This window comes from Rattus norvegicus, chromosome X (genome assembly GCF_036323735.1).
Source record: "Rattus norvegicus strain BN/NHsdMcwi chromosome X, GRCr8, whole genome shotgun sequence".
NCBI classification, from domain to species: domain Eukaryota; kingdom Metazoa; phylum Chordata; class Mammalia; order Rodentia; family Muridae; genus Rattus; species Rattus norvegicus.
This window is the reverse complement of record NC_086039.1, coordinates 73,181,780-73,196,878: the sequence shown is the minus strand read 5'-3', so window position 1 is coordinate 73,196,878 and position 15,099 is coordinate 73,181,780. Positions and strand designations below refer to the sequence as shown.

Sequence of the window (15,099 nt, the reverse complement as noted above, 5' to 3'; positions counted from 1 at the left end):
CCTGGTGCCACCATTTTGGTAGCTCCTGCGGAGACATCTCACCACAGCCTTAAGCTGAGCAGGAAGGAGGGGCCAGCCATTGCTTTGATTGCTTTTGCAGCCCGGCAAGCCACTTGGGGGCTACACCACTAGCAACAAAATACGTTTATATATGTATAGAATGACAATAAAACTCATCATTTTGTATAATTACCATATTGTAATACAAAACAAATTATTAAAATTACTTTAAACAGTGAGTTCATCCTTTAACCCCTTTTGTTCTGTCATTTCAGGAACACAGAACAAGCTATCATCTATTGAACAGAAGTTAGCCATCACCACACAATAAGTCTACTTTTGTACCTTGATTGTTTTTATCCCCCAGGTCTGTGAGAAATAAACTGTTATTCACAAATTACCCAAGGTATTTTGTTAAACCTGCATGAAAACATTGTACGTCTAGTAGAAGAGCAAAACCCAAAAACAATGGCAGCATCAAATTCTGATGAATTTATCAACTAATAGGAATTCTTGTTTGTTGCTGCTGATGCAAAATGGGTACAGCCATTTTGAAAGAGAGTTTCTTCATAAAATTGAGTGTACTCACACTAAATGCCCTAGTTATCACACTATTTCTACTTATCCAAATGAGTTTTTGAAAACTTAAATCTACACAATAATTCCCATCTTATTCAGTTCATTAAGATGTCCTTCAGTGGGTCAGTGGATAAACAAACATAATGTGTTGGATACACACAATGGAATACTTAGCCTTTAAAAGAAATGAGCTTTCAAGTCAAAATGACACAAAGAAATCTTAAATACATATTGCCGAGTAAAACAATTTAGTCAGAAAAGTCTTTATACTGTATAATTCCAACTCGTGCAGTACTCTTGAAGACGAAAACTGTGGTGACAATAAACGTTATCGGAATTGCAGGATTTGGAGGAAGGGAAAAACAATGCACAGGGCAAAGTTAGGACTGTGAAGTTGTATGAAAGTAGATCCATGCTTCGATGCTTTGCATATGCTTGGCCCAGGAAGTGGCACTATTAGAAGGTGTGGCCTTGTTGGAGGAAGTGTGTCACTGTAGGGGTGGGCTTAGAGACCTCCTCCTAGCTGCCTGGGGATGCAGAGTCTGTTCCTGGCTTCCTTCTGGTGAAGATGTAGAACTCAGCTCCTCCTGCACCGTGCCTGTCTGGACCCTGCTGTGTTCCCACCTTGATGATACTGGACTGAATCTCTGAGCCTGTAAGCCAGCCCCAATTAAATGTTGTCCTTATAAGACTTGCATTAGTCGTGGTGTCTGTTCACAGCAGTAAAACCCTAACTAAGACAGAAGTTGGTACCAGGGACTGGGGTATTGCCATGATAGGCCTGATGATGCTTTTGTTTGGAAGAATGTGGATTTGGGGACTTGGATTTGGAAAGTAGTGGAATGCTTTAAATGGGGCTTAATGGGAATGCAGAAAACCTTGTTACCGACAGTGATTTGAATTGTGCAGGCCTGGCCCAAGAGGTTTCAGAGGAGAAGAATTTAGGTATGTGCTGTAAAGGCTGACATGGAGATGGCAGAGTTAGAAGTTGCCCAGCTGGTTACCTGTCTTAATTTGGGGATTACAGTTAAGTGATTGGATGGATCTCTGAAAAGACTGAACTTTGGACTTTTAACATTGTTGATAGTGCTGTAGACTATGGGGACTTTGAAAGTTGGACTAAATGTACTTTTTTTGTTATGCTACGTTTAGGTATGGCCTCCATAGACTCATGGGTTTAAACAAGTCTCTGGAGGCCAGGGAGTGAAATGTGATGGTTTGCATATGTTTGGCCCAGGAAGTGGCACTATTAGAAGGTGTGGCCTTGTTGGAGGAAGTGTGTCACTGTGGGGATGGGCTTGGAGACCCTCCTCCTAGCTGCCTGGCGATGCAGAGTCTGTTCCTGGCTTCCTTCCGGTGGAGATGTAGAACTCAGCTCCTCCTGCACCGTGCCTGCCTGGATGCTGCCGTGCTCCCACCTTAATGGTAATGGACTGAACCTCTGAACCTGTAAGCCAGCCCCAATTAAATGTTGTCCTTATAAGAGTTGCCTTGGTCATGGTGTCTGTTCACAGTAGTTTTTAAAACCCTAACTAAGACAGACGGCATGAACATGTCGAAACTGTTAAATTCAGTGAACATTAAAATGTAGAATTTAGGGGTATGTGCACTTCAGAGGATACCCTTATAAATTGAACTTAGAGAGGTTTTTTTTTTAACATTATATGAAGTTGGAAGATGATGGGCTGGTGGATGTGGAAGGTTTTAGGGGAACAAGTGGGAATAACTATGATCAAAATATATTGTATATATGTGTGTATATATGAAATTCTCAAAGAATTACAAATGTTTTAACATATAAAAATCCTGGCATAGTAGTGCGTGCCTTTAATCCCAGCATTTGGGAGGCAGACTGGCAGATCTCTATGAGTTCCAGGAAAGCCCGGGCTACATACAGAGATTTTGTCTCAAACAAATAAATAAATAAGTGAGAGAAGGCATTTAGAGGTCTAGAGAGATGGCTCAGAGATTAAGAATAAAAAACTTGCTGTTGCAAAGAGCTGAAGTTGGATTCCCAGCACTCACATGAGGCAACTCACAACTACATGTAACCCCAGTTTCTTCACTGTTTATTATCGTCTTTCATTTTTGTTTCTTTTTATGTTTCTTTTCTTTAAATTTCCATTTTCATGTGTGTACATTGTATGCATGTGTATCTGCATGCAGCTTACGTTTGTGAATACGGGTACAGGTCTGCATGTGTACACATGTACATAGAGATCCAAGCTCGATGTAAGGAGTTATGTTATCTTCAATGTTTTTTCACCACAACTCACTCAAATCAAGATCTCTGAATCATTCCAAAGCTCAAAGATATGGCTACCCTCACTAGCCAGCTTGCTCTAGTGATTAGACCACACCCATTAAGTATTTCCCATTAAGTATTTCCATGAGTTCTGAGAATCTGAATTCTGGTCCACATACTTACATGACAAAAAAATTCCCAGTGTAGCCAGCTCTCCACCCACCCTCCTTTTGAAAGTATTATTATTTGGCAACTTCGTATATGAACATAATGTATTTTGGTAATTTTTACCTCATTTTTCTACTGTTTTATTTCTATTTTATTTTCCATTTTATGACCAGTTTTCCTTTCCCCTTTCTATCTCCCCTTTTCTCTATACTTTCCTTCCATGCATCTTTCCCTCTGACTTCTCCTTTTATATAGGCCTGTGATTGTTGCAAACTGACATTGAAAGTAAATATTTTAAGTTATTACAATTATGGATTTATTAATAATCACATTTTGTTTTTAAGTAGCATGACAAAACTACTTGGAGAGGAAAGCATTTTTTTGGTTTGTAGCCAAAGTCATCTAAGAAAGTCAGGGCAGAAACTAAAGCAGAGGCCATGAAGGGATGTAACTTACTGGCTTGTTCAGCCTGCTTTTTTATACAACCCAGAACCACTTTCCCAGGCATAGCACCAACAACCATGTTCTGGGCCCTCCTATGTCAATCATTAATCAAGAAAATGCCCCCACAGACTTCTCCAAAGGCCAATCTGGCCTCTTCAAGATGACTCTGACTTGTGTTAAGTTCACAAGAATTAACCAGCATGTCATATAACTGAAGTTTCTGTACTAGAAGAAGATATATTGGGAAAAAAGTAAACAAAAAAAAAACATTGTGAAAGAAATTATAATAACTGGGCCTAAATGTTCTCCTTGCTCATTATTACAATGATATAAAGATATGTGCAGGGCTAGAGAGATGGCTCAGCAGTTAAGAGCACTGGCTGCTCTTCCAGAGGTCCTGAGTTCAATTCCCAGCAACCACGTGGTGGCTCACAACCATCTGTAATGAGATCTGATGCTCTCTTCTGGTGTGTCTGAAGACAGTGACAATGTACTCACTTAAATAAAATAAATAAATAAATCTTTTTTTTAAAAAAAAGATGTATAACAAGACTGCCTTAATAAGCAACCCTTGCAGAAAGACCTTTTAGTTTCAGGTTCATGAACTCTAGGTAAAATGCAATGTCTGCAGTTGTCTGTCCCACTTAGAGAACTCTTAAAAGTTCTGACTGAGGGAAACATTAAATATAACTAGCTATTGGGTTTAATAGGTTAGTAATAACCTTATGTTCCTTTTCTGGCTTCCCCCTCCCTTCCCTTCCCCTCTCCTTCATTTCCTTATGTTCCTTTCCAAGAGTTATCACACCATGCAGCCTAGGCTAGCCTCTAACTCACTATGAAGCCCACTCTATTTTCACTCACTTCCTCCATCCTGAGCGCTGGAATTACAGTAGTGCTCCACCATGTCACTCTATATAAAAGCGTCTTTAATTCTGCTGCAGGATGATAAGATTTGGACATCTTGTTGAATTTTAGGTTTATTTCCTCCTCTAGTCTATAGGCAGCTAGAGTGGACTAGAAAACTTTTGGTGCTTTAAATGTTCAAGATGGTGATCTAGCCCTTTAGTTTTGAGGTTGGTGTACTGTGTGTGAGTATACATATTTATCACACACAGTCGCCATCTTCGAAAGTGAGGGTGCACATCTTTCTCAGCCATCTCTTATTAAGCCGTTAAAGTAATGCCAACATCTGAAGCCAGCACATTCTGGTTCTAGAAGGTCAAGAGTTTTTCCTTGGAGTAAACTGAGTTTAGCCTGAGCAGAGAAAGACATTCATTATTATTATTATTATTATTATTATTATTATTATTATTATTATTATTATTATTGTGTGTGTATCTGTGTGTCTGTGGGTGTGCATGCGGGCATGCATAGAGGCACATCATAATGACCTGTTCTATCACTCTCTGCCTTGTTCCATTTTATAAGGTCTCTCACAGAACCATAGAGCCAGGATGAGAGTCAGCAAACCCCACTGGCCCTCCTGTCTCTATCCTGCTAGGGTTTCTGGCTTCCTCACCACCATGCCTGTTTGCTAAGGGCCCAAACTCATGCTTGTGTAGCAAGCAACTCTTAGTAAGCCATCTCTCCAGCCCTGACCAAAAGTCTGCCAGGGTAAGGAATATTAATAATTAATGCAATTTCTTTGAATGAGTCCAACTCTCTTCTGGAGCATACACATTACTTGTTCTCAAGTATTACTTCCTTGTATCTTAATAAGTAAAAGGAATGACACTTTGAGAGCATTTTATTTTATTACCATTCTGTCCTTGCTTAAGCAGCATGGTTGGGCAGCCATTCTTTGGCATGAAGCATCAAGATACAAATTTAGATTAGGCCCATTTTCCTTTCTTAAACACAAAACACTGCCCAGACAGGAGACTTACACCATATATAGTTTCATTCTGCTTCTTAACTGAAATCATTTCTATAGGATTCCTGGTGGCTAGAAGGCAAATTGAACATTCTACTTTGATCTTGTATTAGTAAAGCAGATGGTTTTGTTAAACAACTCCCTAGGGAAGATTTGGGTCTCTGTTCTGGCTTTCAACATAGCCAAAAAGAATCCCAGACTGGAGAGAGCTGAATGGGCCTTTGAGACATTTTCACTCAATCCCTCATGGTACATATTGAAAATTCAAGCCTAGAATTGAATAAAGAAATTTGTTCAAGGTCACAGTCACATAATGAATTTCTGGCTTCAAGAGAGACTATTGTTTCCTCCTATGCAAAGGAGGACTCTATCAGCTACTGTTTAAACTATGAACTCTGTGAGTATGAGTATTTCATGTATGCCATTCTAGTTTAATTTTTAATGATTGGGATAGTTTTATATTTACAAAAATTGTAATATACAAAAATCATGATTGGGTTCTCTTTTATATTGCTGTGGTATAGTTTCAGAATAAAACCATAGATTTCCTCATTTTTCTTTCTATACTAACATCTAGATCATGGATCATGATAACGCAAAACATTTGATCTACAATATTTCCTTAGTCTTCTCCAGTCTATGACAGTTAGGTTTACTTGTAAGATATTTTAAACAAAGCCTCTCAATTTGTGAATCTGAGAATTTTCTTATGGTTGCTCAAGGGTTATGAACTTTTGAAAAAAAATACCACAGAGATTAAGTGTCATTACCATCACAGTATCTTTAAAGTGGTACATAATATTAATAAGTATCAATAGTTAACTTTGTTAATAAGATTTGCCATGTTCACACAATAGAAAGTTGCTGGAGATTTTTTTCTTTTCTGTTCTCTATGCTTCAGACATTCACCCACACCTAGGTTCAACCTCCTTGAAACGAAGAATACTTGTATATATTTACATATGTAGGAATATAATTCATTTTTTCTAAGACAGTGTCTCACTGTATAGTTGTGACTGTCCTGGAACTCATTACTGTCCGAAACTCATTGTGTAGATTAGGCTGGCCTCAAACTCACAGCGATCCACCTATCTCTGTCTCCCAAGTGCTGGGATTAAAAGTGTGCACCACTAAACCCAACTTCATCTAATGTAATTTATAAAAATAGATATACAATTTGGAGTTCTTTTTAAAGAATATCATCTTTTGTTGACTGCTTATCTGATAACTTACTTAAATGTGCATGAACTTAGAAGTGTTTTAGATGTTAGATTGTAAGCCAGTACTTACTACCTTATCTGTTTTGTTGCTCAAAATGTTCTTCCTTTGACCATAAAAGATTCTTCCAGATTAGCTTCTGTATCCTTTTGACATGCAGCTCACATTTTATCTTCTTAGATTGATAATTTTTCTGCTACTTCAAAATACTCCAGACTCACATTGTATTTTTCCCTTCCGTAGAACTAGAACTAGCAGTTTCTCCAAGGAATCCTAATTGCTTTTGTTGGGGACTATATTTGAAAACCAAGATCTGAGAGTAGCCATTCTTGACAAACTAGCATTGTTTCTATACTTTCTCAATGGATAACTTAAGTAATATACAGCCATGAATTAATATACACATATGTATCTACAATTGTATATCAATCCATTTCATGTATATTAAGCTAAATACCAATGCCATGAACAAATCCAGTAGTATTCTAGTCTTCTGTTCCTGATTACCTATAAATTTCTTCTCTAACAGTGAGAAAACTGTGTTCTACCACCCACTATCCATTTGCTTATTTCTTCAATCCCAAAACATGTAAACCAGTTTCAGAATTGACCTAGTTTCCCTATGAAAGCCAAATTGGTCGACAGGAATAATGTTTATGTTCAGTTATTTATCATTACAATTTTATGTCTAAACACATTTTCTCAAGTTATATGTGCTGTATATCCCTCAGTACACTTACATCATATATGTTTAATATAGTTAAGCTTGTTACCACAGTTTTCATTCCATCAAGTAATCTTCCAACAGAGTATCATGAATAGTGTCAGGGATTGGTTCTTACACACAGAATGGGTCTCAAGTTGGTCCAGTCATTGGTTGATCATTCCCTCAATCCCTACACCATCTTTCTCCTGCACATCTTGTAGGCAGGACAAATTTTGGATTGAAGGTTTTGGGGATGGGTTGGTGTCCTCCTCCCTCCATTGGAAATCTCACCTGTCTACAGGAGGTGGCCACTTCAGGTTCCATATCTGCCACTGCTTGGAGTCTCAGCTAGAGTCACCCCTATAGGCTTCTGAGAGCCTCCCCTGTCTTTGAGTCACCCATTCTGCTCTCTCTCCCAGTCCTTTCCATGCCCTACCCTCTCCCCACACCTGATCCTACCCCAGTTTCCCTCTCCACCCCCTCTCCCATCCACCCACCTCCCTCCATTAACTTCCCTCCCTCTATCCATCTCCAATGTCTTTTTTATTTCCTCTTCTGAGTGAGAGTCAAGACCCCTCCCTTGGACTCTCCTTGTTACTTGGCTTCTTTGGATCTGTGGGTTGTGGCATAGTTATTCTGTACTTTATGGCTAATGTCCACTTAGAAGTGAGTAGATATCATGTGTGTCTTTTTGGGTCTGGGGCACCTTACTCAGGATGATATATTTTAGTCCCATCTACTTTCCTGAAGTCATTGTTTTTAATGGCTGATTAGTATTCCATTGTATAGATGTACTACATTTTCTGTATCCATTCCTCTATTGAAGGTCATCTGGGTTCCTTCCAGCTTCTGGCTATTATAAATAAGGCAATGAACTACAGAAACATGGGTAAAATATTCTCAGGAATACTCTCTAAAATGGGAGCCCAAACTTTAGAGATGGAATGTAATTCCCCAAAAAAACCAGATCCCACAGAAAGAAAAGGCAATAAATTACATTTTATAAATTCAATTTAGAAAAGTTTGTATTGCTCAGGCATTCACGATGTCCTTGTCAGTTAATAGCACAGCTGTCATCCCAAGTCTCCAGTTCCCGAGAGCCAACTGAGCTCACATAGATGAGCACATTGGGGAATATACAATATTTGAGAAAATTAGGTCTGCTTGACCAACATTTCCCTCTATAGAAAGGTATGAAGATACTAATTTACTGTGTGTGTATCATGTGTGTTAATAATGCAGTGTATAAAATGTGAGAAATTATAACTTTAATAAGAGCTAGAGTTGGTCTAGGATGTTATTAAGTACAGCAGGAATATAAAATTGCATGGGAAGTTGCCTTGAAAATTGAAAAACTGTTTTAAAAATTCTAATGAGGATTTTATTTTTCTCTATGATTAGAAATAATTTCATCCCAGCAACCACATGGTGGCTCACAACCATCTGTAATGAGATCTGATGCCCTCTTCTGGTGTGTCTGACGACAGCTACAGTGTACTTATATAGAATAAATAAATCTTTAAAAAAAATAAGAGTTTCATCTTCGCGCTCTTTTATTCCTATCATCCTTAGGCTTGGTCTCCTCATTGAGTCTTGGATTTCCTGGATGTTTTGGGTTAGGCGCTTTTTGCATTTTGACTATTGTGTTAATATTTTTTCTCTGGCATCTTTTGTCCCTGAGATTCTCACTTCTATCTCTTGTATTGTGTTGATGATGCTTGCATCTATGACTCCTGATCTCTTTCCTAGGTTTTCTATCTCCAAGGTTGTCTCCCTTTGTGATTTCTTTATTCGTTTTCTCTCCTTTATTTCTTTAGGGGAGTTATTTATGTCTTCTTAAAGTCCTCTATCATCATCATGAGATGTGATTTTAAATCTAAATCTTGCTTTTCTGGTGTATTGAAGTATCCAGTACTTTCTGTGGTGGGAGAACTGGGCTCTGATGATGCCAGGTAGTCTTGTTTTCTGTTGACTAGGTTCTTGCGCTTGCCTCTCGCCATCTGGTTATCTCTAATGTTGATCAGATGTGATGGTCTTGCTGTCTCTGTCACGGGAGGAGCTCGTCCCTCCTGTGGGCCTGTGAGCCTGTGATCTTAGGAGTGAGAGCGATCCTGGGAGACCAGCTCTCTCCAGGCAGGTTTTGGATCTGGACAGTCTGCTCTGTGGTTCCTGTGCCCTGTGCACTCCTGGCTCTTTGGACAGTCAGTGGAGAGAAAGTGGGGTCCCACCTGTGGACTTAGGAGTGAGAGCGATCCTGGCAGACCAGCTCTCTGTGGGCAGGTACCAGTATATTTCTTGGTGGATTGTATTGTAGGGTTGTTGTTTTGTTTGTTCCAATTATTTTTTATACAAGCTACATTGCTCAACAACCCGGGGGGGGGGGGGCGGGGGTTGGCAAAGATGTAGACCTCTCAAAGAAAATACAGAACTGAAACACTGAAGAAGGGCATAGCCAGATCCTTCCCAGCAAATCCTAGGGAATGCTCTGTGAAGTATTTTTACTATGGTGACTAGTACCTGTAGTAAATTTGAAGAAGAATGGAAATGAATTTATGTGACCCTGGGTGTGGCTGAAGTGTACTGTTTTTGAGCTAAGTACTGGACTTTATTTCCAGCCCAGCCTTGAGCAGAGGGGCGTGGAGGGCAGGAGGTGGAGGTGCTAAGGATAAAGAAAGAGTATTTAAAATATCCATGCATAGAGGTAAAGATGAAAATGTGTGTACCCTTACCTAAGACATGCCAAAGGATCGTCTGTTTTCTGTCTGAACCCAAGTAGTAATGGCAAACAAAATTGTTAAATAGCTTCCAGAGCGACCACTAGCATCCTAATGGAACTTTGTTAGGAAAGTGGGTGTCAAATATATTTTGTCTCCCTTCAAGCTCTTCCTCTGCTTTAAGCCAAATCCCAAAAGTGGGTCCTGAGGTCGTTATTTTTAGTTTGTATATGAGCTTGAATTGGCTCATTTACTTAGCTCATACATTAATTTCACTCCCGTATCTCAGAGATCAATATCAGTGATTCTCCTTTGACTGGCCTTATGCTGCCAGACCTTAGTAGCCCTGGAAAGTTTTTATATATAATACAGTATGGTCTCTTTAGAATGCTGGAAGAAGAGATAATGTGGGGAAACCCTGAAATCAAGGGAACTCATAGCTTCTTTTGAAGTAAAGTATTTGGAGGTTGTACATTAAAGAAATAAGGGACTGACTCATTCCCTGTCTTACTGTATCTTGCCTTAGAACTGCTTCTTTTACCCTTTCATAGCAGTTAAAATAGCATTTGCATAATTTTTATACTAATGCTTCCTTATGTATTATTGGATCCTTGTACCATTTTTGTTGATGCACCAAGGCCAAACTCAAATGTTTTTTTCTACACAAACATTGACTTTAACTTCCTGTGATATCTTGAGGAATTTTATGGAATGCTGTCTTATATTTAGTTACATTTCTTTCTGTTTTAAATTATACTTATTCATATATGTATATGTTTCATTTATTAGATTCAAAAATGGTCAATATAAGATCTATTCACAGCTGACATAGTGAGCAAATAATGAATAATGGAAAAGAAATAGAGTAGAAAACAAATATTAAAGCTTAGATAATATCGGTAATCATTTAATTACTAGCAGACATAGAATTGTGATTTTTTTTCTAATTTTGTATTATTACTTTAAAATCCTCCAACATACTAGTTCCTAAATACACTCTTTAGAAAATTTGAGATGATTTAAAGAAGTGGTAGAGCGTGAGTGATTGGCATAACTTGCCTGGATAAAGGATGTAGGATTGTTGTATGCAGCTTCGTTGGTAAAGTGCTTTGACCCTAGCTTTACATAGACCTAGTATACATCTGTAACCCAACACTGGAGAGGTGGAGGGAAGATAGAATCCCAGAGTCATCCTTGGCTACATGCAGGTCTGAGGCCTACCTGCTACAAGGGACATTGTCTCAATACAAAACAAAATGTATAAAGGGTGATATTCTAAACAAACAAATCAGTGAACACTCATAAAGAGGATAGGACAACATGGTTTATAGAGTAACGAGGCCACATCTAACCAGGGACCTTTGGAGCATGTCTTGAAAAATCATGCAGAAGTCTGGGAACATGTGGTGGTAGGAAATAAGGCCTGTGTTGAAGGCCTTCTGAGGGGGAGTGAGGGAGGGGGCTGGAGAGACGGCTCAGCAAATGCACAGTCTTATTAAACTAACCTAATGTGGTAATCCCAGTACTTCAGAAACTGAGGAAAGATGATCAGAAGTATTACCCTGTCTCATAAAACCGTTTAACTTGCTCAGTTAGCATAAAATCTTAATTGCCAAATTTTCAAACTAAAATCCAGAGAATGCTGTTTTTCAGGTTTCCTTTCTTCCCCCAGGCACTGTACTGTCCTTTCTCTGTGTAATTCTCTCTACTGGAATTACATGTTGTTCTAAATAGTTCCTAGCTTTCAAGTTTAGTAGGTTTCTTTTCTTTTTTTTCTTTTTTTTTTCAGATGTAATGTCATATTTTTTTAGATTTTTTTCTTGTTATTCTTCTCTCATACAATATATCTTTTTTGCTTTAAAAATGTTTAATTTTTCCATCTTTATTAACTTGCGTATTTCTTATTTACATTTCGATTGTTATTCCCTTTCCCGGTTTCCGGGCCAACATCCCCCTAACCCCTCCCCCTCTCCTTCTCTATAGGTGTTCCCCCCATTGCCGCCCGCACCCCAACAGTCACGTTCACTGGGAGTTCAGTCTTGGCAGGAACAAGGACTTCCCCTTCCACTGGTGATCTTACTAGGCTATTCATCTTAATTGCAGCCTCCACTCCTCCAAGCCTTCCCCCAACCTCCCATCTCCCTCAGATCCACTGCTCCTCCATTTCCCTTCAGAAAAGAGCAGGTCTTATCAACTGAACACAGCATAAAAAGATGCAAAAAAACTAGGTACAAATCCTCATATCCAGGCTGGACAAGAGAGTCCAGTAGGAGGAAAAGGGTCCCAAGAGCAGGCAAAAGAGTAAGAGACACCCTCACTCTCACTGTTAGGAGTTCCACAAACACGCCAAGCTAAACAACCACAGCATGTATACAGAGAACCTAGTGCTTACCCATACAGGTTCCCTGATTGCCATTTCTGTCTCTGTGAGCCCTGCTTAGTTGATTCTGCAAGCTGTGTTCTGTAGGCATCTTCAACCCCACTGGCTCCTACAACCACTCCACCCACTCTTCCATAGAATTTCACGAGCTCAGGCTACTGTTTGAGTATGGGTCTCAGCATCTGCTCCCATCAGCTACCAGAGGAAGCCTCTCTGATGATGATTGACCTAGTCACCAATCTATGTATGACTATAGCAGAATATCAGGAGTCATTTTATTGCTTTTTTTTCCTGTTAAGTCCTGTTTAGTTCTACCCTGGGTCTCTGTACCTTCCAACTTTCAGTCCCTGGCCATCCAGGCAGTACCAGGCATGGGCTCCTTCTTGTGGCTTCAGCCTCGAGTTAGAGCAGTCAGTCATTGGTGGGTCATTCTCACAAGCTCTGAGCCAACATTGGCCAGCACATCTTGCAGGCAGGACAGGTGTGGGTAGATGGCTTTGTGGCTAGGTTGGTGTGCCAGTCCCACCACAGGAAGCCTTGTCTGGTTAACAGAAGATTGACAAGTTCAGGCGGTATATCCTCTATTACTAGTAGTCCCCATTAGGATTACCCTCATAGGTTTCAGGAAGTTTCCACTGCACTAGGTTTCCACCCATTAAATACCCCCCTATCCCAGTCAGTCTCTTTCTCTCTCCCTCCTTCCATACTGGAATCAGATCTTGTTTCTACAACTTTCTAGCTTTAAGGGTTTTTCAGGTTTCTTAATTCATCTGACCTTTAAGATTATTTCTCCTTCCATGAAAAATAATACCCAGTTTATAATTCTGTTGCACAGACCAAATAAAATAACAGATGGGACATGTTTATAGCCTATAAAATACTGTGAAAATATAAGGTAGTTTTATCATGTTAGTCAAGAAATGCCAAAAGGCACAAACTTTTATCACATCTGTGAACCATGATTTTTCACAAGATCATGTGATTTATTGTTCCAAGCCTATTTATAGACCCAGATTTGCTTAAGTTCAGTTCACTTGGATTCTCTGAGTAAAGTTAACTTTGGAGAAAAAAATATCTAATCTTTTGATACAAAGGCCAGTAGCTATTATATCACACAGATATAGTTAGTTTTTTTTAAGTTGGTATCTTAGTGAAATCCCTAATGAATGCCCAAGAGTGACTAAAACAGTCTTCCTTTAACAGAGGAAATATTTTATAGGCAATTAGTAAAATGTCAGAAAATTAGATGAATACTGAATTTATATTCCCCTGTTACTTCAAAGTATGAAACATAAATCTATGTTCCAAACCTCCCAATATGTAGAAATATCTTTAAGGAGGTGACAAGAAAGTATTAAATAATCCTTCTCTCACTGTAAGAATTCCTTCCCTAGGGAGATGTAAGCAAAAGGATTGCCCTCCTCTTAACACTCCCAAGACAAACCAAAGTATTATTCCATCAAAGTCTAACTTAGACAACCACTGACTATATTGGGTTTATTTACAGAGACTGGGCGACTTCAGAAAGTCTCACCCAACTGAGATGATGGATTCTTCAGAGACACATAGATGGTTGGATGACCCTCACACATATTCATTTAGCATTTCCCAGTCTGTATAATCCCAAACCCTAAGGGCACATGCAATTAAGGTAGAATTTCATACAAATGACTAGGAAGGGAAGGAAAGAATTGTGGGATTTTTAATGAGAGTTCAATGACTCTCCCTATTCCCACCTTCTCTGTGAGAACGGCAAGAATCAAAAGGCCAATCTTGATGTCCTTGTGGTCTCCTGCAAGCAGGCAGTTTATCTGCTGAAGTAGCATTTGGAGTACTACATTCTACAACATATATTCAGATCTGTGTAGGGGCTTAGTGTGGTAGTATATGTAAAAGTCTGAGGTAATGAATGTAGCATCATGTATTAAATGGGGTGGAACAGAAGGAATTCCGGAAAGGTGGATATCTGTGTAGGCCGGAATAGATTTCAGAAGACTAACGGATAGAAAGAGTAAGAATGTCTTCCAGATAGAAGAATCATGTCAGGTACTGTGCATGATTCCAGGTAAGGCTCTTGAGATATGGCAGGGACAGACTATTGACAGATTGTAATTCTGACAGAGGAGACTAAGTTGGATGTGGTAGGCTGTGGTTACCCTTTGTGAATTCCTGGGTTGTGTGTTAAGCAGTGCACAGGGCATATTATTATATACATAAGCACTTACTATTAAAACTCACTTATTAGCTTTCTTTGTGTGATGTAGTAGTAGGTATGAAGAATGTGGTGTTCGATGAAAGGAAGATATGGTCAAAAAGAGAGAACAAGGGATGTTGGTCCGGAAACCGGGAAAGGGAATGACAATCGAAATGTAAATAAGAAATACCCAAGTTAATAAAGAGAGAGAGAGAGAGAGAGAGAGAGAGAGAGAGAGAGAGAGCGCAATCAGAACACTGCGGATCAGAAAATCCTTATCTATCAGCGTGAAGTCTGGAGTAATAGGGAGTTTAGATATGGTATAGATGGGCCTGAAATTCCATACCTTCCCAGAGCTAAATCAATGAATGGCTTCTGGATCTGACCAACTTCCAGGAGCCAAAATGGGCAACAATCTTCCCTCTTCAAATTTCTCAAAGCATGTGCCCTCATTTGTGTTAGTGTGTGTGACTGAGTCAAAATGACCTCTATTGTCTGTAAGGAAAGAAGTTCCAAAGAAAAATCGAACAAACTCAGCACCCAAGGAGTAAACAAAGAGGACGTTAAATTGAAAACAA

The 15,099-nt window shown here is 39.2% G+C and overlaps 1 protein-coding gene and 1 non-coding gene across 4 annotated transcripts in view; both read left to right on the top strand.

Moving 5' to 3' along the window:
• Positions 1-15,099, top strand: part of Nexmif (neurite extension and migration factor) — a 131,158-nt gene that overhangs the window by 88,065 nt on the left and 27,994 nt on the right. The gene's annotated exons all lie outside the window — the stretch shown is intronic.
• On the top strand, positions 4,496-4,575 carry Mir672 (microRNA 672). The gene has a single exon (NR_032288.1). It is a non-coding gene; the product is annotated as a microRNA 672 (primary transcript).